The 27204-nt window shown below is 40.4% G+C and overlaps 1 protein-coding gene across 1 annotated transcript in view; it reads left to right on the forward strand.

Moving 5' to 3' along the window:
* The window catches only part of LOC133539829 (exostosin-1b), a 358313-nt gene that overhangs the window by 184300 nt on the left and 146809 nt on the right, over window positions 1–27204 (forward strand). The window lies entirely within an intron of this gene.

The raw sequence follows: 27204 nt of genomic DNA on the forward strand, positions 1-27204 counted from the left end.
TGAACACTTGATGCATATAATCACAGCAGTATGATGATTCTATGTGTCTACATTAAAACATTCTTCTTCATACTGCATTAATATATGCTACTTTTAAACTTTCATGCAGAGAAGGAAATCACAACTAAGTCAATTTAGCAAAACTGTATTTATTAAACAGTTATGGCACAAACATTCATGTCATTTCAAAACAGAAAGTGCAAGATTGTCAGAGACATTTTAAAACAAACTATTAGTGCACTTTTGTGCATGATGTCACTATGATGACATATCAAAACAACACAATATTAAACGCCACAGCAATAGTTTAAAACAAATAAAGTGCACTTTTGTGCATGATGTCACACAAGATATTTCAATAACTGTCAAGTAAAAATGAGCTGCATAATAGGAATTTAAATAGTGTATGTCCTTCGATATGTGGTAGGTTACTGCGGACATTATCTCCTTTTGTTTTTGACTATTTTTTTCATACAGTGTTGATCTGGAAATGTTTGCCTCTGCATTTTGATGCTCTGGGCGTGTGGCACTGAACGGAGATGTTGAAACGCGGAGTATGCCCTCTTCATTCTTTAGTGGGTGACTTTTCAAATGATGCTACATATTAGCAGTAATGCTACTTTTTGCAGCAACGCTTTTGCCCCACACTTGACAAATTACGGTTGTCTGTTCGACATATTCCAACTTGAAGCCAAACCACCGCCAGACGATGGACCCCCTGCTGTTTTTCTTGGGAATTCATTCTTCCTTCATTTGTTACCAGATTCGCACCTTCTCTCTCTCGTATTACCACTCGCATCACAGCTAGCGTTACCCATGCTGCTACCTCTCTGCTCTGCGAGGGCGTATACGTTTGTGACATATGTAAGAAGGTGCGCTTGTTCAAGTCTCTGTGAGAAGGAGAGACAACATAGTGGGAAGAGCCTGGAGTGTAATTCCCGCAGCTAAAAGCAACTGCGTGAGAACGTATACTTGAATATCACGATATACTCATTTTCTATATCGGATTTCCTTGGCGGGAGCGCGCACCGCTCCCTAAACCTGCATTGCTTGGCTTCTTCTGTCCACAGCAGATTACTTTATCTTCGTGGTTATTGTAACACTACATGTTTGACATTATTTCACTTTGTTGTGTCCGGAAAATGACTGTTTGTCTATTCTGAGGTTTTAATGAGATTTAAAGGACTGTTGTTAGTCCGATGTTGATGTGATGTGTGGGGACGGCATGGCGCCGTTGGGAGAATGGGCCTGCCTGCAGCCTGAGGGTTCCTGGTTCGATCCCCAGTTTCTACCACTCGAGTCATGTCCGTTGTGGCCTTGATCAAGATACCTTACCCTTGCTCCTAATGGGTCATGGTTAGCGCCTTGCACGGCAGCTCCCGCCATCAGTGTGTGAATGGGTGAATGTGGAAATAGTGTCAAAGCGCTTTGAGTGCCTTGATGGTAGAGAAGCGCTATAGAGGTATAACCCATTTACCATTTTTGTGATAAAACCTCTTTCTTGTTTGGGGGATACATTCAATGTTAACTGTTATTTCTTCGTGCACATAGTAAATATTTCTTTAAGTGTTTGGATGTATTCATTTATGTAAACTTTCCATTAAAAGTAATATCGCCTGACAATAATAGATTTCAAGTAATATTTTGATACTGACACATCTTATCTCTGCTTATTTTACTAAAATACCCTTATGGGCATTACTTATATCAAAATCAAGTACCTACTGTACTGTTTACTTGTTGAAATACCCTTCAAATAACTTTTTGGCTGAACGAAAGTGGTTGTTTGGGTAGATATTAGCTCTAAAAAGGGTATTTCTACAAGTAAACAGTACAGTAGGTACTTTATTTTGATATATGTAATGTCCCATATGTAATGTCCCTAACGGTATTCTAGTAAAATATGCACAGATAAGATGTGTCAGTCGGAAAATATTGTCTGGAATCAATTTTTGGCAGCAGCAAAGTGGTCGTTTGGGTATTTTTTTAGCTTTGTAAAGGGTATTTCAATGAGTAAACCGTACAGTAGGTACATGATTTTGATAAATGTAAAGCTCATACGGGTACTTTAGTAAGCTTTGCAGAGATTAAATGTCTCAGTGGTCCTCGTCAGCCAGAGAATTGTAAAGGTTAGATCCATGAAGGAAAGAAGAAAGTGAATGGATGTTTATAACTGTATACATTTACATACGCATAAAACAATTGTTTACTTTTGTATTATTTTTTAAGTAAGTAACGTTTATGACAACCTTTTTCCAAAACACAATATAGAATGTGAGATACAAAAGGGACATGCATACATTTATTATTGGTTTTCAAATCGGTTACAAAAAGTGGGACGCCAAAAATTTACTGCGGGACCCCATTTTTATGACTTGATGGGGTCCAAGCATTTTGAAAATTCTTAACACCAATACTGAGATGTAAATTAGCTGATAGTGTGAATAATGTATTGTGCACACTGTCCTTTAAGTAATCAATAATAAAAATAAAACAAAAAGGTAATCTAGAACCTTGCCCTGTGGAGTCCCATCACTTACCTAAAATTACTTTGATTATTTGCAAGCCATTCAAAATATGTTTTTTTCCCCTTATTTTTGTTTTTCGTACAAGATATTTTGTTTATTCTCTTATTTTTTTGCCGCGCTATATATATATATCAATCAATCAATCAATGTTTACTTATATAGCCCTAAATCACTAGTGTCTCAAAGGGCTGCACAAACCACCACGACATCCTCGGTAGGCCCACATAAGGGCAAAGAAAACTCACACCCAGTGGGACATCGGTGACAATAATGACCTAGTGGGACGTCGGTGACAATAATGACTATGAGAACCTTAGAGAGGAGGAAAGCAATGGATGTCGAGCGGGTCTAACATGATACTGTGAAAGTTCAATCCACAATGGATCCAATCCAACACAGTCGCAAGAGTCCAGTCCAAAGCGGGTCCAACTCAGCAGAGAGAGTCCCGTTCACAGCGGAGCCACCAGGAAACCATCCCAAGCGGAGGCGGATCAGCAGCGCAGAGATGTCCCCAGCCGATACACAGGCAAGCAGTACATGGCCACCGGATCGGACCGGACCCCCTCCACAGGGGAGAGTGGGACATAGAAGAAAAAGAAAAGAAACAGCAGATCAACTGGTCTAAAAAGGGAGTCTATTTAAAGGCTACAGTATACAAATGAGTTTTAAGGTGAGACTTAAATGCTTCTACTGAGGTGGCATCTCGAACTGTTACCGGGAGGGCATTCCAGAGTACTGGAGCCCGAACGGAAAACGCTCTATAGCCCGCAGACTTTTTTTGGGCTTTGGGAATCACTAACAAGCCGGAGTCCTTTGAACGCAGATTTCTTGCCGGGACATATGGTACAATACAATCGGCAAGATAGGATGGAGCTAGACCGTGTAGTATTTTATACATAAGTAGTAAAACCTTAAAGTCACATCTTAAGTGCACAGGAAGCCAGTGCAGGTGAGCCAGTACAGGCGTAATGTGATCAAACTTTCTTGTTCTTGTCAAAAGTCTAGCAGCCGCATTTTGTACCAACTGTAATCTTTTAATGCTAGACATGGGGAGACCCGAAAATAATACGTTACAGTAGTCGAGGCGAGACGTAACAAACGCATGGATAATGATCTCAGCGTCTTTAGTGGACAGAATGGAGCGAATTTTAGCGATATTACGGAGATGAAAGAAGGCCGTTTTAGTAACGCTTTTAATGTGTGCCTCAAAGGAGAGAGTTGGGTCGAAGATAATACCCAGATTCTTTACCGTGTCGCCTTGTTTAATTGTTTGGTTGTCAAATGTTAGAGTTGTATTATTAAATAGAGTTCGGTGTCTAGCAGGACCGATAATCAGCATTTCCGTTTTTTTGGCGTTGAGTTGCAAAAAGTTAGCGGACATCCATTGTTTAATTTCATTAAGACACGCCTCCAGCTGACTACAATCCGGCGTGTTGGTCAGCTTTAGGGGCATGTAGAGTTGGGTGTCATCAGCATAACAGTGAAAGCTAACACCGTATTTGCGTATGATGTCACCTAGCGGCAGCATGTAGATGCTGAAGAGTGCAGGGCCAAGGACCGAACCCTGGGGAACTCCACACGTTACCTTAACGTAGTCCGAGGTCACATTGTTATGGGAGACACACTGCATCCTATCAGTAAGATAAGAGTTAAACCAAGACAGGGCTAAGTCTGACATACCGATTCGTGTTTTGATACGTTCTAATAAAATATTATGATCGACGGTATCGAAAGCAGCGCTAAGATCGAGGAGCAGCAACATAGATGACGCATCAGAATCCATCGTTAGCAATAGATCATTAGTCATTTTTGCGAGGGCTGTCTCCGTCGAGTGATTTGCCCTGAAACCGGATTGAAAGGTTTCACATAGATTGTTAGACGCTAAGTGTTCATTTAACTGCTCCGCAACAATTTTTTCGAGGATTTTTGAAATAAAGGGAAGGTGAGACACCGGTCGGTAGTTTACCATGAGGTCAGGATCGAGGTTAGGTCTTTTAAGAAGAGGATGAATAACCGCTTTTTTGAATGCTAGGGGAACAGTGCCCGAGGAAAGTGATACGTTTATAATATTTAGCACTGATGGACCTAATAATACAAAGAGCTCCTTGATCAGTTTCCCAGGAAGAGGGTCAAGTAAACATGTTGTTTGTTTTATTCCATTTACACGTTGTAACAATTCCTCTAATGTTATTTCCTCAAAACGAGAGAAACTATTTTGGAGGGCAGTATCCGCCGTATATACAATCGTGTCAGTGTTAATAGAACCCCGTTGTAGCTGGGACGCATTGTCTTTAATCTCCTTTCTAATGACTTCAATTTTCTTACTAAAGAATTGCATAAAGTCATCAGCTGAGTGGGTGGAGCTACTGGAAGGAGTCCCTTGTTGGGTTAGCGATGCTACCGTACTAAACAAAAATTTAGGATCGTTTTTATTACGGTGGATGAGATTTGAGTAATAATTAGCTTTAGCTAAGGTAAGCATGCGTTTATAAGTTATTAAACCATCACTAAATGCTTGATGGTGCACCTCAAGTTTAGTCGTGCGCCATTTGCGTTCCAGCTTTCTGCATAATAATTTCTGAGCTCTAGTTTCTTCTGTAAACCACGGGGTGCGCTTTTTTGGAGCCTTTTTTAACTTTAGCGGTGCTATGTTATCAATGGTTTCGCGCAGGGCGTTGTTAAAGTTGTTAGTGAGGTTATCAATAGAGCCCACATACTTTGGGAATGGTGCCATTACCGAGGGCAGTAGGTCAGCAAGAGTTGTCGTTGTGGCCGTATTAATGTTGCGGCTGCTATAGCAGTTATTATTATTATTAGTTTGACGAACATGCGTCTGAACCTCGAATTTTATAAGGTAATGATCGGACAATACTTTAGTATACGGGAGTATCGTAACTTTGGAAGCGGTGATACCCCTGACAAGCACTAGGTCTATCGTATTACCGTTGCGATGCGTGGGTTCATTTATTATTTGTGTGAGACCACAGCTATCAATTATACTCTGGAGCGCTACGCACGGTGGGTCCGATGGGGTATTCATGTGGATATTAAAGTCCCCCATTATGATTATATTATCGGCGTGTGTCACTAGATCAGCAACGAACTCTGAGAATTCATTGATAAAGTCCGAACAAGGCCCTGGGGGGCGGTAGATAACAGCCAGGTGTAGAGGCAGCGGTGTGACAGACCTCATAGTAAGCACCTCAAACGATTTATATTTATTATTTATTTTAGGACTAAGGTTAAAGTTTTCGTTGTATATTAGTGCGACCCCCCCACCCCTTTTAAGCGGACGGGCCATATGCGCATGTGTAAAGTTAGGAGGACATGCCTCATTTAGCGCAAAAAAGTCGTTTGGTTTAAGCCAGGTTTCGCTGAGACCGATGACGTTAAGATTGTTGTCTCTGATGATATCATTAACTAACAACGTTTTGGGAGACAATGATCTTATGTTTAAAAAACCTATATTATAGGTAGTGGGCTGTTTTAGGGAATTTTTGATCAAATTATCCGTAGTAGCAATATTAATAATGTTGTGTTTATTATGCCCAGTGCATTCAGTATAATTACGACCATATCTAGGAATTGATACGACAGGAATTTTCCGATTGTTTGATTGTTGCTTTGATAAACTGCACGCATCATGGTTAGCCACCTCAGTAACGGGGATTTTCCGATTGTTTGTTTGTTGCTTTGATAAACTGCACGCATCATAGTTAGCCACCTCAGTAAAACACATGTCCAACTCTGAAACACTCAAAGCAGAAAAAACTTGTTCTAATTTAACAGACTCCTTACCCAGACCAGTAGTCTCGCATTTTCCATCTAAATCCGTCTTCAGGGTGGAGGGAAGTGGTGTTCTGTGGGGATTAGCCTTCTGCTTTGTTTTTAGCCCCGCTCGACATCCGCGTTTCCGATCACACCGCTGGCGTCTGCTCCGTAGACGGCCCCCGCTGCTACTATACTCCCCTGCTTCACAGGCCGCTGGATGTAGCCGCCTATGTATTCCCATGCTAGTTAGCAAGTCTAGCACGCAAGTGTCTATCGGTCCAAAACGGCCCGATGTGTCCACATCCAGAAGTGTCTGGCGGTCGTACGTGATCACGGTGCGAGCCAGCCATGAAGTCTGCAGAACTATATATATATATATATATATATATATATATATATATAATTATATATATATATATATATATAATTATATATATATATATATATATATATATATATATATGTATATATATATATATATATATATAATTATATATATATATATATATATATATATATATATATATATATATATATATATATATATATATATATATATATATATATATATATGCATGCATGCGGCGGTACCCAGTGGCCTAGTGGCTAGACTGTCCGCCCTGAGATCGGTTGGTCGTGAGTTCAAACCCCGGCTGAGTCATACCAAAGACTATAAAAATAAGACCCATTACCTCCCTGCTTGGGACTCCGCATCAAGGTTTCGAATTGGGGGTTAAATCACCAAAAACAATTCCTGGGTGCGGCCACTGCTGTTGCCCACTGCTCCCCTCACATCCCAGGGGGTGATCAAGGGTGATGGGTCAAATGCAGAGAATAATTTCGCCACACCTAGTGTGTGTGTGACAATCATTGCTACTTTAACTTTATTTTGGCTTGCCGACAGATGAATGTTAGGCTTTTCTAAAACACATTTCTTCCCATGTTCAGTTCAAAAGCGTGCACCAAAAACCAGGCAGAAATTTATGTGATTCCCATGACAAAGGTTATATCCGAAGACTTTCCCCAAGTATTAAACATTAAAGTTTTGAGTGTTTTTTTCCTGCGAGCAGACCCTTCAAAATGAGTGTAGAAATGTTCAGTAATACAGTGGCCTGCCCTTAACGCTACATTTGTTTCCTCACTGCAGGCTATTGTTTTGCTTCTGGGTGCATGCTACAGTAAAGAACCCTTTTTCTCTCCCGCGCCATCCACTTATTCAATTCCGTGACCATCTACCACAATGAAGTAGATTGCATCGGCCTTCCGCCGGGGCCGTTAGTTCTCCCATTTTCCCTGATAAATAATATTTCAAATCCCAGAGGAATGATTTGATTCATCTCACTCTTATTTTAGTTGTATTTTTTTCCAAAACAAATCAGCAATGTGGATTGTCGGCTTTGTTTGTTTCCTGTTTTGCTTTGTTGTATTCCTCCTTTAAGGAAGCAATGTAGCACAACGCCAGGGAAAAAAAATCCCAATTGTTGAAAGTGTCGTCTTGATCAGAGGGCCGGATTTCAAAGAACCAACATTCACTGAACAAACGCTTTATTTCCACGACAAGGTGATGCCTCTAATGTAATGGTTGTTTAATCCGTCTAAAAATATGTCCTCTAATAATTACGGTCCTAAATGGGTGTCAAAGTGAACCAAGACATGATAATATCATTATGGGTGATTACCCTGTTAATTAAACCGTGACTTCATGGATATTTTTAACTTTTCTTTTGTGTTTGTATGTGTACACTGCAAAAAGTCAGTGTTAAAAAACAAGAAAAAAAATACAGAAGTGAGCGGTATTTTACTTGAACTAAGCAAAATTATTTGGCAACAGAACAAGAAAATCTGGCTTGTCAAGACTTTCCAAAACAAGTTAAATTAGCTAACCTCAATGAACCCCAAAATATCTTAAAATAAGTATATTCTCACTAATAACTAAAAATGCATTTTCCCGTCCATAACAAGACATCATCGCGCCAAGTGAGGAATATATTTGTGCATGAACTATTTCTGTTCAAAATAGTTCGAAATGTCACATGTTAAATGTTTGAATATTAACTGTTGGTTTACTGTACTGTGCCAACTGTACTTACCTACTTTTTACCCTCATGTACCTATACTTACCTACTTTTTACATTCTTTTATTTATATTTACCAACCTTATACCTTTTTTTTACCTACGTTTACCTACTTTTTTTTACCTTTTATCAATGTTTATGTCAGGCTTGCCCCTGACAGTTTTGGTCTATGTCTTAGTTTTTCCTCTGCATTTGTCTTTAGTTCCTGTCAACACTCTTATTTTGGTTCTGTTTCCTGTTTGTCTCCCTGAGTGTTGTTTAACCCTCATCTGTGGCTGATTGGCACCTGGCCACACCTGGGATCAATCAGCCAGCCACTATTTAAGACCTGTTTTCTCCTCCAGTCAGGGCTGGATTATTGTCGTGTCAATGTCATTTTCTACTTGTCAATCCTACTGGTCGTGTGATTGCAGCGTAGCGGTAAGCTATATTTGGAAGATGCTTGTAGCTTACTGTTTTTTGTTCCCTGCTTCCGATTTGTTTGTTCATAGCCCTTAGTTTGTTATATCCGCCCACGTGCGTGCTTTTTGTTTGTTCCCTTTGTTTGTTCTAGTTCTAGTATTTTAAATTAAACTATGTTTTCCTGCAAAATGCCTCCCTCCTTCTCTGCATCTTGGGGTTTGACACAAAATAACTCTGACAGTTTACCTACTTTTTACCTTCTTTTATCAATATTTTCCAACTGTATACCTTTTTTTTAACCTACGGTTACCTACTTTTTTTTCACCTTTTAACAATTTTTACCTACTTTTTATCTTCATTTACCTATACTTACCTACTTCATCTGTTTTAATTAAGAGACCCAACTGTGTCAAAGTCCATCCATCCATCCATCTTCTTCCGCTTATCCGAGGTCGGGTCGCGGGGGCAACAACCTAAGCAGGGAAACCCAGACTTCCCTTTCCCCAGCCACTTCGTCTAGCTCTTCCCGGGGGATCCCGAGGCGTTCCCAGGCCAGCCGGGAGACGTAGTCTTCCCAACGTGTCCTGGGTCTTCCCCGTGGCCTCCTACTGGTTGGATGTGCCCTAAACACCTCCCTAGGGAGGCGTTCGGGTGGCATCCTGACCAGATGCCCGAACCACCTCATCTGGCTCCTCTCGAGGTGAAGGAGCAGCGGCTTTACTTTGAGTTCCTCCCGGATGGCAGAGCTTCTCACCCTATCTCTAAGGGAGAGCCCCGCCACACGGCGGAGGAAACTAATTTCGGCCGCTTGTACTCGTGATCTTATCCTTTCGGTCATGACCCAAAGCTCATGACCATAGGTGAGGATGGGAACGTAGATCGACCGGTAAATTGAGAGCTTTGCCTTCCGGCTCAGCTCCTTCTTCACCACAACGGATCGGTACAACGTCCGCATTACTGAAGACGCCGCACCGATCCGCCTGTCGATCTCACGATCCACTCTTCCCTCACTCGTGAACAAGACTCCTAGGTACTTGAACTCCTCCACTTGGGGCAGTGTCTCCTCCCCAACCTGGAGATGGCACTCCACCCTTTTCCGGGCGAGAACCATGGACTCGGACTTGGAGGTGCTGATTCTCATTCCGGTCGCTTCACACTCTGCTGTGAACCGATCCAGTAAGAGCTGAAGATCCCGGTCACATGAAGCCATCAGGACCACATCATCTGCAAAAAGCAGAGACCTAATCCTGCGGTCACCAAACCGAAACCCCTCAAAGTCATATTTTATTTAATGCTTGAAATAAGAATGTTTTGAAAAAATAGTTGCATACTTGTGAGTGTTAATGACACAGCTTTGCAACAGTTGATATTCTAGTTTCAAGCATGTTTTACCTCAATATAGGTCATCAAATCTCAGCAACAAGCTGTAATATCTTACTGATATCATTCAGGACCAAAACACTTAAAACAAGTAAAACACTCTAACATAAAATCTGCTTAGTGAGAAAATTTATCTTATAAGACGGAAAATATGCAAATATCACCCTTATTTGAGATATTTAATCTTACTTTGATTTCAGTTTTTGCAGTGTAGGATTGTTAATATGTATAAACTGTACTGTTAAACTGATCACACAAAATGGTTGATGGTTGATTATAAGACCAAAATAAACTTGTTTCATTCATTTCATTCATTCATTCATATATTTGTACACAAATCAATCATCAATCAATGTTTACTTATATAGCCCTAAATCACTAGTGTCTCAAAGGGCTGCACAAACCACCACAACATCCTCGGTAGGCCCACATAAGGGCAAGGAAAACTCACACCCAGTGGGACATCGGTAAATAAAATACATTTTAGACGTATGTCATTGTTCTCGATAAAACGAAAACTCCCTTTCACTGCTGTCATATTTTCAGAGCTTAGCCTGTTTGACTTTTCCATCCCTGATGAAGTGGGTTGGCCTAAAAATTTGTCCATTGTGGTTTCTAGATCAGCAGCAGGATTTGATAACTTAATTTGTCCCCAGTAAAGTGTGCAGTATACCTGGTATGTCACATGATCATCGCAGTTTGAAATTGACTAATTCATACCATTAATTACCAAATTTTCCGGTCCATAGAGCGCGCTGGGATATAAGCAGAACCCACTAAGTTTTGGAAGGAAAAAATATTTTTCATAAATTAGCCGCACCGGACTATAAGTGAGTGGATATATACGTTGTGAATAGAGTTATTTGTGGAGTGAAGTGAATTATATTTATATAGCGCTTTTCTCTAGTGACTCAAAGCGCTTTACATAGTGAAACCTAGGGTTGGGTATCGTTTGAATTCAAACGATTCAGATTCTTTGTTTCGATTCCGATTACTCACCATTCTCGATTGCGATTCTTTAAAAAAAAAAAAAGGCAGGGTAAAAAAAAAGTTTATGATATTTTAAATGAGCTAGCTAACCTAAAGTCTTTTGGAATGAAATAGTCTGACATTCTCCATCAATTTTAATTCTATTAACTTTTTATGAACTTTACTATAAATTCCTCAACGGGGCTGTTTTCAACTAGAATAGAAATATCAAATCTATGAACTTGAATATAAATATTATAAATTATGAATACATTTTCACAGGGGTACACTTTCATCAAGAGAGCTTTATTTTTGAAAACCTCATGAAAACACATTTACACACACAAGTGTATGATGCTGCAGGTACTTAAACATGTTACCGTGCTCCCACTGATGGGCTAACCTGGTGCAGAAAAGCAAATAAACAATAAGAAACAACTTGCAAAACCCAGTCCAGATTAGCAGCAGGTACAGTATAAAATCAGAGACAGTTCTTGTTTAGGAAAATGACCATATCCGCCTTCTCAGGCAGGATGCGTGAGCGTTCTGGACAGATAGTGTCTCCGGTCGAAGACTGGACACGCCTTTATTTGTACTCCATGAACTCGGAGGGGCTTCATCATGTTCGACGTGCACCCTCCTAAGCACGAAAGAGTCCTGTCGCACTTGTTATATTTTGCCGATATTTCATTTTTTTTGGTAAAATAAAGCCACACTTTTGACCGCCGACGCCCGCTGTCTATGCTTGACTGACTCGCTCCACTACATAGGCTCAGCTATGCTAATACTTCCGGCGGTGGGCGCTTCTTCTTTGGCGTTCAGCGGCTTCTTCTTCTGGGTCGGCGGGCTGGGTATCGAAACTAGGAATCGTAATTTAAACTTTTGAACGATTCCGGGAGAATCGGAAAGTTATTCCTGGTCCAAATCGATATTCGATACCCAACCCTAGTGAAACCCAATATCTAAGTTACATTTAAACCAGTGTGGGTGGCACTGGGAGCAGGTGGGCAAAGTGTATTGCCCAAAGACACAACAGCAGTGACAAGGATGGCGAAAGCGGGAATCGAATCTTGAACCCTCAAGTTGCTGGCACGGCCACTCTACCAACCGAGCTATGCCGCAAACATATTCTGGAAATGTTTATCGATATACCTTAATTGTTTCCAAATGGTGCCTGTAACGCAGCAGTAAAACGGCTGATCAAACAAAACAGAAGTCAATCAAAGTTTATTTTTATAGCCCTAAATCACGAGTGTCGCAAAGGGCTGCACAAGCCACAACGACATCTTCTGCTCAGATCCCACATCTGGGCAAGAAAAAACTCAACCCAATGGAATGACAACGAGGGGGACTGCAGATATAGTGCCCAAAGATTCACTGCCTTATTAATCATAATATATACTAATGCAAGTAAACATTTAGCGTATTTTTCAGACAATAAGGCGCAATTAAAATCCTTTCATATTCACAAAAATCAACAGTGCGCCTTATAACCCAGTGCGCCTAAAGTACAGAATAATGAAGATGATCTGTAAACCATGATCTGTAAACCCTAATCTATGCAACATTTTGACCAAAGAACCACCATTACATGTTATGTAGACCATAAGGAAGTTTTTTACATTTAGAAAAAAATAATGTGACCCCTTTAATGTGCCCTATACTGCGGTGCGCCTTTTGTATGAAAAAAACCTGACTAGACCCGCTCATCGGCAGTGCGCCTTATAATCCGGTGCCCCTTATGGTCCGGAAAATACGGTAAATGGTTTTCTAAACTTTTATGTTCTGTAGAATTGTTTATATTGTACTGCAATTGGAACAAAAATATTGTTTGGTTATCCTAAATTTAAAAAAAAAATCAAAAAATTTACGTCGATCTCTGTAAGCAAAAAAATTTGCTTAACATCTTAAAGTGCATTTTTTCCCTGTTGGAAAAGCTATGTTGGATTGTTTTGAGTTGCATTCTGCTCATTTGTCCGTGTTGATGGGCTCATATAGCTCATTCCAATTGAAGCTGAAATATTCCCACAACGGGATATTTGCCTTTGTAATATTGGTTTTTCCTCTTCATCTTTGTTACTTTGTGGAACTTCTCACTTGTGTCTGTCGTGCCTCATGCGTGTAAGCAAGCGGTCTAGGTCACAGCCCATCGAGACAAAGATTGTGATTTACTAGGAAGAGGGCTCACTCTGTTCAGTTTACTCTACTGTTATGGTTGCATACTCACAATATTGTTATCTGAAGCTTGGCATGTTGAGCGGTGGGTCTTTGACTGGGACTAAGTTGTTCTTATGCAGGTCTTTGCTCATTCTGCTTAATGCCAAAAACATAAATGACTACTGTATGTTCCTGACCATAGGGCTCACCGAGTTATAAGGGGCACTGCCGATGAATGGTCTATTTTACTTTTTTTTTTTTTCATATATGAAGCACACCAGATTATAGGGCTCATTGAATGAGTCTTATTATTCAATTTTTTTCCAAAATGTAAAACACTTCCTTCTGGTCTACATAACATGTAATGGTGGTTCTTTGATCAAAATGTTGCGTAGATTATGTTTTACAGATACATTTCAAGGCGCTTTTAGACAGTCGCTTCAGGATGTGCCGTTTTGTGGGCGGTCTTATTTACGTGGCTCACTTTCGACAGCGTCTTTTCTCTATCATCTTTGTTGTAAGGGTGTAGCGTGCAAGGACAAGATCTGAAAAAGTGTCAAAAGATGGAGCTAACTGTTTTAATAACATTCACACTTTACTTCAATAAATAACAGAGCAGTATCTCCTCATCCGTGTGCAACATCAAAGCCGGAAATGTGTACTGTGAAAAACTGTCCGACCGTAACTCTCTTATAACTAAAGTTCCTTGGGTGAATAATGTAAACTCACTACACCGGTATGTTTTAGCGCTTTCATGGCAAGTTTACTGACAGATGTAAGTAAGAACTGTACACTACTTTATATTAGAAATGGCAACAGCTGAGGATGATTGTCCCATAACAAGAAGATAGAGAAAAATAAGAAGCTTATCCACCACAAAGGCGGATGCTCACAATTTTTCAGGACTTATGCAGATCCCAAATACAGATCAGTAGGTACCATTGTCGTGTGTTGCCGAGGGAGTTGACGGCTCAGTCAGCAGGGGGCAGTACGCTCAAATATTGTATATATATATATATATATATATATATATATTATACAACTAGGAAATGGAGTGTGTGACAAAATCCAAGAGTGAGTGGTGTTAGACTATGTGTGTCGTTAGCTGTTGTTTATTACTGTGATGTTGAATGAGGAAACAGACAAATCCAAAGGGGGCAAGGCAAAAGGGGTTTGTGATCCGCGTGAGGTCCGTGGGGCAGAGAGATACGTCAGAGTCCGTGTCCAGAGCGACGATCGAGGAAGGCAAAACACGGAAGATCTCCAAGAGGTTAGACTCGGGAAGGAATTGAGGGGGGAGAACAAACAAGGACGTCAGGCACAGAGGGAAAACGCAGAGAAAGACAGAGAGCATAAAGCGAGAGTAGGCTTACGGTTCACCATTGAGAAACAAAGTTCCTGCACGGATCTTAGGGTCCACTGGTCCCTATACCGCTCGCCCTCATCAGTACCAGGTGTGCAGATTGCTGATAGTCTGCAGGCTTGTCGCTGTGTGGGCCTGCTGCGCTCAGCACGAGCAGGGGCATGTCGGAGAGGTCCCGAGGACAAGCGGGTTCAAGTCTGCGCCGTGACAACCATACTTATATGTTGACACACAGTACAATCTATCAATCGGTGCGGTTTCATAGCTTACCAAAGTCGTACTAAAACAGTTTGATCGTTTTATGAGCGCCGTGTGTAATGTTTTATATTTTCAATGGAACATACAAAATACTGTTGTTGTTTACTTGAGTCATATTGCAGTCTACATGTATCTCTTATGTTTGACTGCCGTCTACTAGTCGCACTTTTCATTACAGCATGTACCAAAGAAAATAGCTTGGATGTTGGTAAGCCAAACCAGAATTATTCCGTACATTATGTACACCGGGTTATAAGGCGCACTGTCGAGTTTTGAGAAGAAAAAAAAAGGATTTTAAGTGTGCCTTATAGTCCGTAAAATACGGTACAATGTAGAAGACACTTCTGACCTTTGCTATACATGTGCAGAGTGAAGTCTGAGAGGCCCTAAGTTGACTGTAAAATGTTCCTGACTGTCTGTTATCCCTACATCTTCACCATCTGCAATATGTGACATAATCTATTTTTTTTTCCCTCACCCATACAGTATGCACAAAAATACCGCATCGCCTTCTTGGACCAGAGAGGTCTGGGTTCTAAGCTGCCAGTAGGAAGTGGGCGTGTGCTTTCTGCATGCGCTAATTAAATGTGTTTAACCCAAGGTCATCGGCGGAGATACGCGGAGGAATAAAAACCTCGGAGAGATGTCCAGACTTCTGACAGAATCACGAGAAAGAGAGGGAGGAAGGAGGGAAGATGCAAAGCAAGGAGCAAGGGAGCAGATTGACTGGGTTGGTGGGGTAGAAAAGGGCTTAACCGTGTTGTAAATGTTTTATGGGGCTGCTTTGAACTGCTCCATGTGAAGGAAGGAGAGTGCGTGTATGTGCAAATCTCTGGAGAAAATCCAGGCCCTCTCCCACAGATGACCCAGTTAACTTTGAGAATGGGATGCAGGATAGATGACCACAGATGTATGACTTTGGAAATGTTTAACTGGGCAGTATTTCTCATATCATTATCTTAAGGCACAGAAATAAATGCAGTTGATGGACATTTTTTATTAGCCGAACACTGCCTTGAGAATGTTGGATCGAAGGAAATAGATTCCCTAACCAAAAATGACATCACCACTATTATGGAGGTGTCATCACTCCTCCATAAATCAATAGTGAAGCTTATGTCCTTATTTCCATATGTCAGAGTGTGGCCATCACATTGGATTTTGCCAACAAACATACAGTACAGGCCAAAAGTTCGGACACACCTCATGTCAATGCCTTTTCTTTATTTTCATGACTATTCACAGTGTAGATTGTCACTAAGGGCATCTAAACTCTGAATGAACATGTGGAGTTACCGTATTTCCTTGAATAGCCGCCAGGGCGCTAATTAATTTAAAACTTTCTCACTCCTGCGCTTATTCAAGGCATGCGGTAAAAGTAAGCAGGCGCTAATAATTTTAAAACCTCTTCTCAATGGCATGCAGTAAAAAATTGAGTGTTATAAAAAAAAAATAATAATAAAAAGTTATTCTGCGGCCGCGGCCCGGTGTTTGGGGACCACTGCTCTACAACATGTCATCGCGCCCACCTTTGCACCATGCTATCTGCTTGCCGGTAGGACACGTGCATTTCACTGCTTCTCATACGAGATTGAAATGCACACTCGGTCAACAGCCATACCGTTTACACTGATGGTTGTGATATAAACAACTTTAAAACTCTTACTAATATGCGCCACACTCTGTGAACCCTAACCAAACAAGAATAACAAACAGATTTCTGGAGAACATTGGCTCTGTAACACATTATAAACGCAACATAAGAATTACCAGAATTCGAATGCATCCATGACTCTTATACACGCGCCCCCACCCCGCCCATCTCAACCGACGCACGGAGTGGGGGGGGGGAGCTTGCGGGTGTATACTATAGCCAAGAGTCATGGATGCATTGGAATTCTGGGTAATTCTTATGTTGTGTTTATAATGTGTTACAGAGCCTATGTTCTCCAGAAATGTGTTTGTTATTCTTGTTTGGTTAGGGTTCACAGAGTGTGGCGCATATTATTAAGAGTGTTAAAATTGTTTTATATCACAACCATTAGTGTGATCGGTATGACTGTGGAACAAGACCTCTGGTTTACACATAGTTAAAGCAAAAAAATAACACCTCCGGCATTTTGAAAATGACGGCAGGGGAAGCGTCCGTCACTCGTAACGTCACAAATTTGACATGGCGGTAAAAGTAAGCATGCGCTTATTAATTTGGGGAGCGAGTTTTACCCGGCAGTAATTCAAGGCAGGTGCATGTTACATGCCCGGCGGCTATTCAAGGAAATATGCTATGTACTTAACACAAAAAGGTGTAAAAACTGAAAATATGTTTTGTATTCTAGTTTCTTCAAAATAGCCACTCTTTGCTCTGATTACTGCTTTGCAAACTCTTGGCATTCTCTGGATGAGCTTCAAGCACACCTGTGAAGTGAAAACCATTTGAGGGGATTACCTCTTGAAGCTCATCGAGAGAATGCCAAGAGTTTGCAAAACAGTGATCAGAGCAAAGGGTGGCTATTTTGAAAAAAGTAGACTAAACTAAACTATTGTCTGCCCTAAATGTCAAAATATTGTTTTGGTTTATATTCCGACCCCCCCAAAGAAAGAGAAAAAGAGCCAAAAAAAACAAAAACAAACCAAAGTCATAACAATATTTAACGAATAAATAAGAATAACAAAAATGATAATAATGATGATAAGTTGGTTCACTTTGATAGTCAATTTAAACCCGGGAGTGGCGAGAACGACACAAAAAGACGCTTGGTTCCACCCCCCTTTTTCTTCGGGAGGATTATGAGTCATTCTTCATCTAAACAGGACTATAACAAAATTCTATCAGTCGGAATCCTAATGACAGCCGACATTGTACAGTAAGTGATCTTTAGGCTATGGTTTGTCCTGATAGATGGATACCTCTCACATCGAATACGCAATCTTCACTGCCTATGTTCAGTTTGATGAGAAGACAAAGCACTATCGCTAGTATTGATGGGATAGGCTCCAGCAACCCCCGCGACCCCGAAAGGGGCAAGCGGTAGAAAGTGGATGGATGGATGGACCACCCTATTTCCTGACAAAAAGAAAAACGACACGTGAGATGTCTCGGTTGCTTTAAAGAGCCGCTAAATCAGACTTGTAATCGTCACATTTGCTTTCTACCTTCAAAGCAAATCCATAAAAGGGGTCCATGTTGTTTGGGAAAGTGAATCATGTCATTGTCGGGGAAATAAAAGAGACTTGATGGGTAATTACAGTGCTCACTTGATTTTTTAATTTTTATTTTTCAAAGGATCCAGCTTCAGTGGATGTTGAAGTCTTTTAACAAAAGGGGTATTCTTATTAAAAAACAAAACAAGGCAAATTGGGGTCACAATTAACGGCTCGGCGCTTGAAACCTGACCAATCTGGTCTGGGGGACATTCCACCCTGATCATTCCATCTCATTTTTATTGCATCTCAAGAGATTTCTCCTTATATTTGCCTGTCAAATTTGGTGAGGGAATGAGGACAGAGAAAGTAAACAACAGCAGGAAGGAGGTGAGAAACTTCCCACAGGTGAAGAACGGGCTTGCTGTGTCCTTAAAACGCAGCGAAAAATATTTTGGGAGGATGAAAAGAGAAGCCCGTTTTCACCCCCTCCTCCTTTATTAGTTTTGCACGCGGCGAGCCCGTGAATCCATCGGGGTAAAGAGACGTCTTTTGAAAATAGGAAAGGACAGAGGCATGCATAATGTTAGCAGATTAACTCGGATACCGAGACAAATGTTTCCTCACCTCATTCCTTTTCTTTTGACAAAGTGGCAGTGGAGCACCTTGTCAACGCTTTCTCTTGGAAATGAGACAGGGACAAGGCCTGGGCCGATATTCAAAAATCAATTAATTGACAATAAATGAAAAATAAGTTGGTATGTTTTCCAACATTAATAAACCACCATGTGGATGCTTCAAAAGCATTCACGCTTTTCACTGCTTTCAGCAGCACGTTTGGACCAAGGCGCAATGAAAAGTACCGTATTTTTCGGAGTATAAGTTGCACCTGCTGAAGATGCATAATAAAGACGGAAAAAAACATATATAACTCGCACTGGGGTATAAGTCGTATTTTTGGGGGAAATTTATTTGATAAAACCCAACACCAACAATAATAAACATTTGAAAGGCAATATAAAATAAATAAAGACTAGTGAACAACAGGCTGAATAAGTGTACGTTATATGACGCATAAATAACCAACTGAGAAGGTGCCTGGTATGTTAACGTAACATATTATGGTAAGAGTCATTCAAATAACTATAACATATAGAACATGCTATACGTTTACCAAACAATCTGTCACTCCTAATCGATAAATCTGATGAAATCTTATACATCTAGTCTGTTACGTGAATGAGCTAAATAATATTATTTGATATTTTACGGTAATGTGTTAATAATTTCACACATAAGTCGCTCCTGAGTATAAGTCGCACCCCCGGCCAAACTATGAAAAAAACTGCGACATAGTCCGAAAAATACGGTAGGTGAATTAAATTGTATTTACCGTATTTTTCGGACTATAAGTCACAGTTTTTTTCATAGTTTGGCCAGGGGTGCGATTTATACTCAGGAGCGACTTATGTGTGAAATTTTTAACACATTACTGTAAAATATCAAATAATATTATTTAGCTCATTCACGTAAGAGACTAGACCAGGGGTAAGGAACCTATGGCTCTCGAGCCAGATGTGGCTCTTTTGATGACTTCCTCTGGCTCTCAGATACATCTTAGCTGACACTGCTTAACACGATAAGTAATGAATAATTCCGCTGGTAATCACAGTTTTGATCGATTGATTGATGGATTGAAACTTTTATTAGTAGATCGCACAGTACAGTAAATATTCCGTACAATTGACCACTAAATGGTAACACCCGAATAGGTTTTTCAACCTGTTTGAGTCGGGGTCCACGTAAATCAATTCATGGTACGTGTTAAAAACAACATGGAAAATATAAAAATATGCTGATGCATTTTAATCCGTCCATCCGTTTTCTACCCCACCAGTTCAAGAAGTTGCATTAGGAAGTATTTTATTTATTACTGGTTATCTTCAGAATAAAAATGTTATTAAAAAGAATAAAATAGAATAGAGTTTTATTGTCATTATTGCAATGAACAGGTTCAAAGACTTATTATACTCTAAAAATGTTGGTCTTACTTAAAAATTTTTAAAAAATATTACCGTATTTTTCGGAGTATAAGTCGCACCTTCCGAAAATGCATAATAAAGAAGGAAAAAAACATATATAAATCGCATTGGAGTATAAATCGCATTTTTGAGGGAAATTTATTTGATAAAATCCAACACCAAGAATAGACATTTGAAAGGCAATATAAAATAAATAAAGAATAGTGAACAACAGGATGAATAAGTGTATGTTATATGACGCATAAATAACCAACTGAGAAGGTGCCTGGTATGTTAACGTAACATATTATGGTAAGAGTCATTCAAATAACTATAACATATAGAACATGCTATACGTTTACCAAACAATCTGTCACTCATAATCGATAAATCCCATGAAATCTTATACGTCTAGTCTCTCACGTGAATGAGCCAAATAATAATATTTGATATTTTACGTTAATGTTTTAATAATTTCACACATAAGTCGCTCCTGAGTATAAGTCGCACACCCAGCCAAACTGTGAAAAAAAACTGCGACATATAGTCCGAAAAATATGGTATATGGCTCTCACAGAAATACATTTTAAAATATTTGGCTTTCATGGCTCTCTCAGCCAAAAAGGTTTCCGACCCCTGGACTAGACGTATAAGATGTCATCAGATTTATCGATTAGGAGTGACAGATTGTTTGGTAAACATATAGTATGTTCTATATGTTATAGTTATTTGAATGACTCTTACCATAATATGTTGTGTTAACATACCAGGCACGTTCTCAGTTGGTTATTTATGCGTCATATAACGTACACTTATTCAGCCTGTTGTTCACTATTCTTTATTTATTTCACTATTCTTTATTTTAAACTGCCTTTCAAATGTCTATTCTTTGTGTTGGGATTGATCAAATAAATTTCCCCCAAAAATGCGACTTATACTCCAGTGCGACTTATACGGTGGGGCAAAAAAGTATTTAGTCAGCCACCGATTGTGCAAGTTCTCCCACTTAAAATGATGACAGAGGGCTGTAATTTTCATCTTAGGTCCACTTCAACTGTGAGAGACAGAATGTGAAAAAAAAAATCCTGGAATTCACATTGTAGGAATTTTAAAAAATGTATTTGTAAATTATGGTGGAAAATAAGTATTTGGTCAACCATTCAACACTCTCACTGATGGAAGGAGATTTTGGCTCAAAATCTCACGATACATGGCCCCATTCATTCTTTCCTTAACACGGATCAATCGTCCTGTCCCCTTAGCAAAAAAACAGCCCCAAAGCATGATGTTTCCACCCCCATGCTTCACAGTAGGTATGGTGTTCTTGGGATGCAACTCAGTATTCTTCTTCCTCCAAACACGAGGAGTTGAGTTAATACCAAAATGGATACATGGATGATACAGCAGAGGATTGGGAGAATGTCATGTGGTCAGATGAAACCAAAATAGAACTTACCGGATATCAGCTGAGCTTGTGTCGTCCATACAGCTGCGGTCGACACCCGTGGACGTACACCTCCGACTATCAGGTAATATTGAACTCACTAAAACACTAGCAACATAATAGAAAGATAAGAGATTTCCCAGAATTATCCTAGTAAATGTGTCTAAAAACGTTGGAATACGTCCCAATGCTATCGCGTTTTTTTTTACTGTTTTTTTTTTTTTTTTTTTTTTCATTCGTCGCTATCAACATCCTCAAACACGAATCTTTCATCCTCGCTCAAATTAATGGGGAAATTGTTGTTTTCTCGGTCCGAATCACTGTTTTTGTTGGAGGCTCCCATTAAAATCAATGTGAATATGTGAGGAGACCCCACACTTGCGACGTCATCGTCTGCGACTTCAGGTAAAGACAACGCTTTTTTATCAGCACCAAAAGTCGCAAACTTTATCGTGGATGTTCTCTACTAAATCCTTTCAGCAAAAATATGGCAATATCGCGAAATGATCAAGTATGACACATAGAATGGATCTGCTATTCCCATTTAAATAAGAAAATCTCATTTCAGTAGGCCTTTAAGAAATCACTTGTTTATTTCAGCCCACGCTCATTTCTTCTCTTCAAGCCCGCCAATGAATTAAAGGCCTGCTCATGTAATGATTTGAGGCTCTGCTGCCTCCCAGACAGCAAATGACAGCGTTTAATTGTGTCTTTCAAGTAAATTTGAGAGAATTTTACACCTGCGCCATGAATACCTGGCTTTTTCTTTATAAATTGCGGGACTGCACATGATATCATGGAAGGCTACTGTGGAATTAGACCCACGTTCTTGGGGTAACACGGCAGCACGTTGGAGGAGGGGTTAGTGCATGTGCCTCACTATACGAAGGTCCTGAGTAGTCCTGGGTTTAATCCCGGGCTCCGGACCTTACCGTGTGGAGTTCCATGTTCTCCCCGTGACTGCGTGGGTTCCCTCCGGGTACTCCGGCTTCCTCCCACCTCCAAAAACATGCACCTGGGGATAGGTTGATTGGCAACACTAAGTTGGCCCTAGTGTGTGAATGTGAGTGTGAATGTTGTCTGTCTATCTGTGTTGGCCCTGCGATGAGGTGGCGACTTGTTCAGGGTGTACGCCGCCTTCCGTCCGATTGCAGCTGAGATAGGATAGAAAATGGATGGATGGATGCTTGGGGGAAAACAAGAGTAGTTCTTGCAAGAAGTCAAAGGACAGCAGAGGTGAAAATGCTGCATACATGCACTGTTCTCTCCTACTTTGATCGTTCCAATAGGGATTTTGCAAAGATAGTCCATCATAAAGGGGAAAAGGGTTTAGAAACGACTAGAAATCTCAGGGAAAGGTTGCATATTAAACCCAGTGGCGGGCGCTGCATTTCTCACCTAGAGTTGGCCTTCAGTGATGTCCTACGTAGTCCGACTTCACCTCTCAAAATACCGTAATTGATGTCACCACATGGACACGGCTGGAGACACTATACAGAAACCCACTTTCGTATTGAATCCCCTCAACAGTGTACAAAACGGTCTATTTTTCGGTGCATTTAACATTCAATACACTCGATTCGGCAATTAAAACATATCTTACGTGGTACTGTCAAATTTAAAGAATTGTATAGAAAAAATGAAACTTGAAAAAATTCCATCCAACAATCTATCTTCTTCCGCTTATCCGAGGTTGGGTCGCGGGGGCAGCAGCCTAAGCAGGGAAGCCCAGACTTCCCTCTCCCCAGCCACTTCGTCCAGCTCCTCCCGGGGATCCCGAGGCGTTCCCAGGTCAGCCGGGAGACAGTCTTCCCAACGTGTCCTGGGTCTTGCCCGAAACACCTTCCTAGGGAGGCATTCGGGTGGCATCCTGACCAGATGGCCAAACCACCTCATCTGGCTCCTCTCGATGTGGAGGAGCACTGGCTTTACTTTGAGCTCCTCCCGGATGTCAGAGATTCTCACCCTATCTCTAATGGAGAGCCCCGCCACCCGGCGAAGGAAACTCATTTCGGCCGCTTGTATTCGTGATCTTGTCCTTTCGATCAAAACCCAAAGCTCATGACCATAGGTGAGGATAGGAACGCAGATCGACCGGTAAATTGAGAGCTTTGCCTTCCGGCTCAGCTCCTTCTTCACCACAACGGATCGATACAGCGTCCGGATTACTGAAGATGCCGCACCGATCCGCCTGTCAACCTCCCGATCCACTCTTCCCTCACTCGTGAACAAGACTCCGAGGGACTCGAACTCCTCCACTTCGGGCAAGAGCTCCTCCCTAACCCGGAGATGGCACACCACCCTTTTCCGGGCGAGAACCATGGATTCGGACTTGAAAATTCAAAAAGTTAAGAAATAAAATATTTGAATTCACAATTTGTAGCACCCATTTGACGCTATATAAGCCAGTGGTATCGCTCGTAGTCGGTTATTGGTCGTAGTCGGCCGACCTCGTCTCACAAGATGTAGATTCTCTTAAATATCGTTCTTGAAAATGGCTTCACAAATATATATCTGCCACCTAATCAACATTTTGTTCTCCTTCTTTGTGAGTTTTCTGTAGCTCCTATGTCTCCGGTGCCACTTCCTGTTTTCGCTAACCTGTGTTCCAATGTCCGTGTAAGGCCAGCTAGAAGGCCTTACTGGCAACAACTCGTGATCTGATTGGCTATGGAAATTGTCTATTAACCGTATGTTTACGTTCACTTAAATTGCATAGACGCCATTCTGAAGGCCCCGGGCAGATTTGGTACAGCACGGCAACATAAGCTAGCTGAATTCTGATTGGATACAAACTCAAACCACTCCTTCCACACACTGTAAGGAGCATAGTATTACATTAAGAGAATATTAATACTTTTAGATATTTAGGGAAAATTTTAAAAAATTTAAAACTTTTATCTGACAGCACAACACTGATTACACCTATCGGTCTTGTCAAACAAAATTGAGTTTGTAGTGACAAGGGCTGAGTCTGATGGCCAATTTCCCAAATCGAATCGATTTTCATTCATAAGGTTCGAAACTGATTAGTCACAATTCGATTTGCACCTACGTTTTGAAAATGCCTCAAATCTGTGGCAAAATGTAAATAGGGTATTGTGTGTGTAGTGTGCTCCTGGTTTTTGCTGCCGCACTTGACAACAATGCTGTGTGCTGGGAGATTTGTAAACAAAAGTACCGTCATTTTTGGACTACAACGCACACTGAAAATCCTTTAATTTTCTCAAAAATCGACCCGGTGCGCCTAAAGTACAGAATAATTCTGGTTGTGCTTACTGGACCTTGAAGCAATTTTATTTGGTACATGGTACATTTTGATCCATTAATGATGAGTGCGACCAGTAGATGGTAGTCACACATAAGAGCTAAGTGTAGACTGTAATATGACGCCAGTAAACAACACCAAAACTTTAAATGTTCCATTGAAAATATAGAACAATCACTCGAAAATCTGTCAAAATATTTTAGTACGACTTTGAAGGCGCACCGCTTGATGGATTGTCGGCCCATTACGGCTACCCTGGTCAGAGATACAAGTATTACTATGGTGTTTGTATAAAGACTACAAAATGGCACACATTAGCAGACATATTGTCTGGATTTTTGTTTCACAATATTATGCAAAACTAAGGATGTCCGATACTGGCTTTTTTGCCGATATCCGATATTCCGATATTGTCCAACTCTCAATAACCGATTCCGATTTATACAGTCGTGGAATTAACACATTATTGAAGTCACAAAGTGCATTTTTTTTTTAATATGCCTCAAAAAAGCAGCTTGGAATTTGGGACATTTGAGGAGGTTGAAGTGGGCAGGGTTGAGGTGGGGGGGAGTAGGAGTGCTGCAAGGGGTTCTGGATATTTGTTCTGTTGTGTTTATGTTTTGTTACGGTGTAGATGTTCTCCCAAAATGTGTTTGTCATTCTTGTTTTGTGTGGGTTCACAGTATGGCGCATATTTGTAACAGTGTTAAAGTGGTTTATACGGCCACCCTCAGTGTGACCTGTATGGCCGTTGCCCAAGTGTCCCTTGCATTTACTTGTGTGTGTGAAAAGCCGTAGATATTACGTGACTTGGTCGTCACGCAGTGCCTTTAAGGTTTATTGGTGCTCTCTACTTCTCCCTACGGCGGTGTACACAGCGGTGTTTTTAAAAGTCATACATTTTACCTTTAGAAACCGATACCGATCATTTTTAAACCGATACCAATAATTTCCAATATTACATTTAAAAGCATTTATCGGCCGATAATATCAGCAGTCCGATATTTTCGGACATCTCTATGCAAAACCATAACTTAGATTCCAGGATAGTCTCTAAACCATCTCTTTATTTTAATATGTTATTTGTATTAGTTTCTGTGTTTTTTCCTGAACCAAAACACCGCCGTGTTGTCCACAAATAATACTAAGGTCAAGTAGTTTGTGACTTTACTATTGTCGCGTACATAGAGTTTGAACAATTTTGGTCTCAGTATTGATCCCTGGGGTACGCCACCAGATATATTTATTTATATAAGTTACTTGCAAACTGTTTGACAACACAGAAACTTAACACTGATAGGCAAAGGCGGCAATAACACCTGCCAAATGCGGAACTTACTGACACACGATTAAGTCCGACATTGTCTTCGTCGGCTTCTTGCTAAATTGGTTGACCTAACGAGGTGTTTGTTTGTGCTTCCTAAACTACAAGTGTGAATTAAGTGTTGTCGACCGGATACATTGAAAATTTCACAGAAAAAATTGTAACTTAAATGGGAACTGCACTTCTTTTGGTATTTTGCCTATCGTTCACAATCATTATGAAAGACATGACAACAGATGTATTTTTTTATCATGCATTCAAACTCGTAAATAAACGTAAATAAAAGTCCACCTACAATGGAGCCAATGGGAGGTCTTCTATTCCGCACATAAAATCCAATAAAAAGACATCCAAAAAACCGCCAACAATACTATATTTACATTTTGTGACTTGACTATTAACCAAGTATTAGTGACAGTGTTATTATAAGGTCTAACACAGACAAACTATTTTTAGGAGCGCCAGCTTGTGTGGCTATGTTGACATCATCGGCTGGCGAGCTGCTTTCTCTCGCGTCGGAGCTTGTGAAAGTTTATTCCAGGTCATGAATCATGCATCTCACTTTAATATTCGAAGGCCGTAATCTAACAAGTTGGTACACTTTGTTTTTTTAATTTTATTTTATTTCTATTGACGTCCAGCATCCGACATTCCTATCCTTTACATCATATTTGCATACATCATACATCTATTGTCTGCACTTATTGTCAAAATATTTTGTTTTGTTTACATCCCAACGATGCCACCCCTACTACCCCCCCTAAAAAAGAGAGAAAAACAGCCAAAATAATAATAATAATAATAATAATATTTATCGAATAAATATATTTTTTAAAAATTATAAAAATAAGTTGGTTTGTAGCTGAGATAGGCGCCAGCGCCCCCCGCTATCCCAAAAGGGAATAAGCGGTAGAAAAATGGATGGATGAATGGAAGTTGGTACACTTTGATGGACAATTTAAACCTGGGAGTGGCGAGAACAACAAAAAAAATACCACCCCCCTTCTTCTTTGTGAGGATTATGAGATTTTATAATTATAATTATTGGAATTATTAATTATTATAGGTTTTATGATGTTTTATCCTGTAAAGCGTCTTTGAGT

Source organism: Nerophis ophidion, linkage group LG21, assembly GCF_033978795.1.
Source record: "Nerophis ophidion isolate RoL-2023_Sa linkage group LG21, RoL_Noph_v1.0, whole genome shotgun sequence".
NCBI classification, from domain to species: Eukaryota; Metazoa; Chordata; class Actinopteri; order Syngnathiformes; family Syngnathidae; genus Nerophis; species Nerophis ophidion.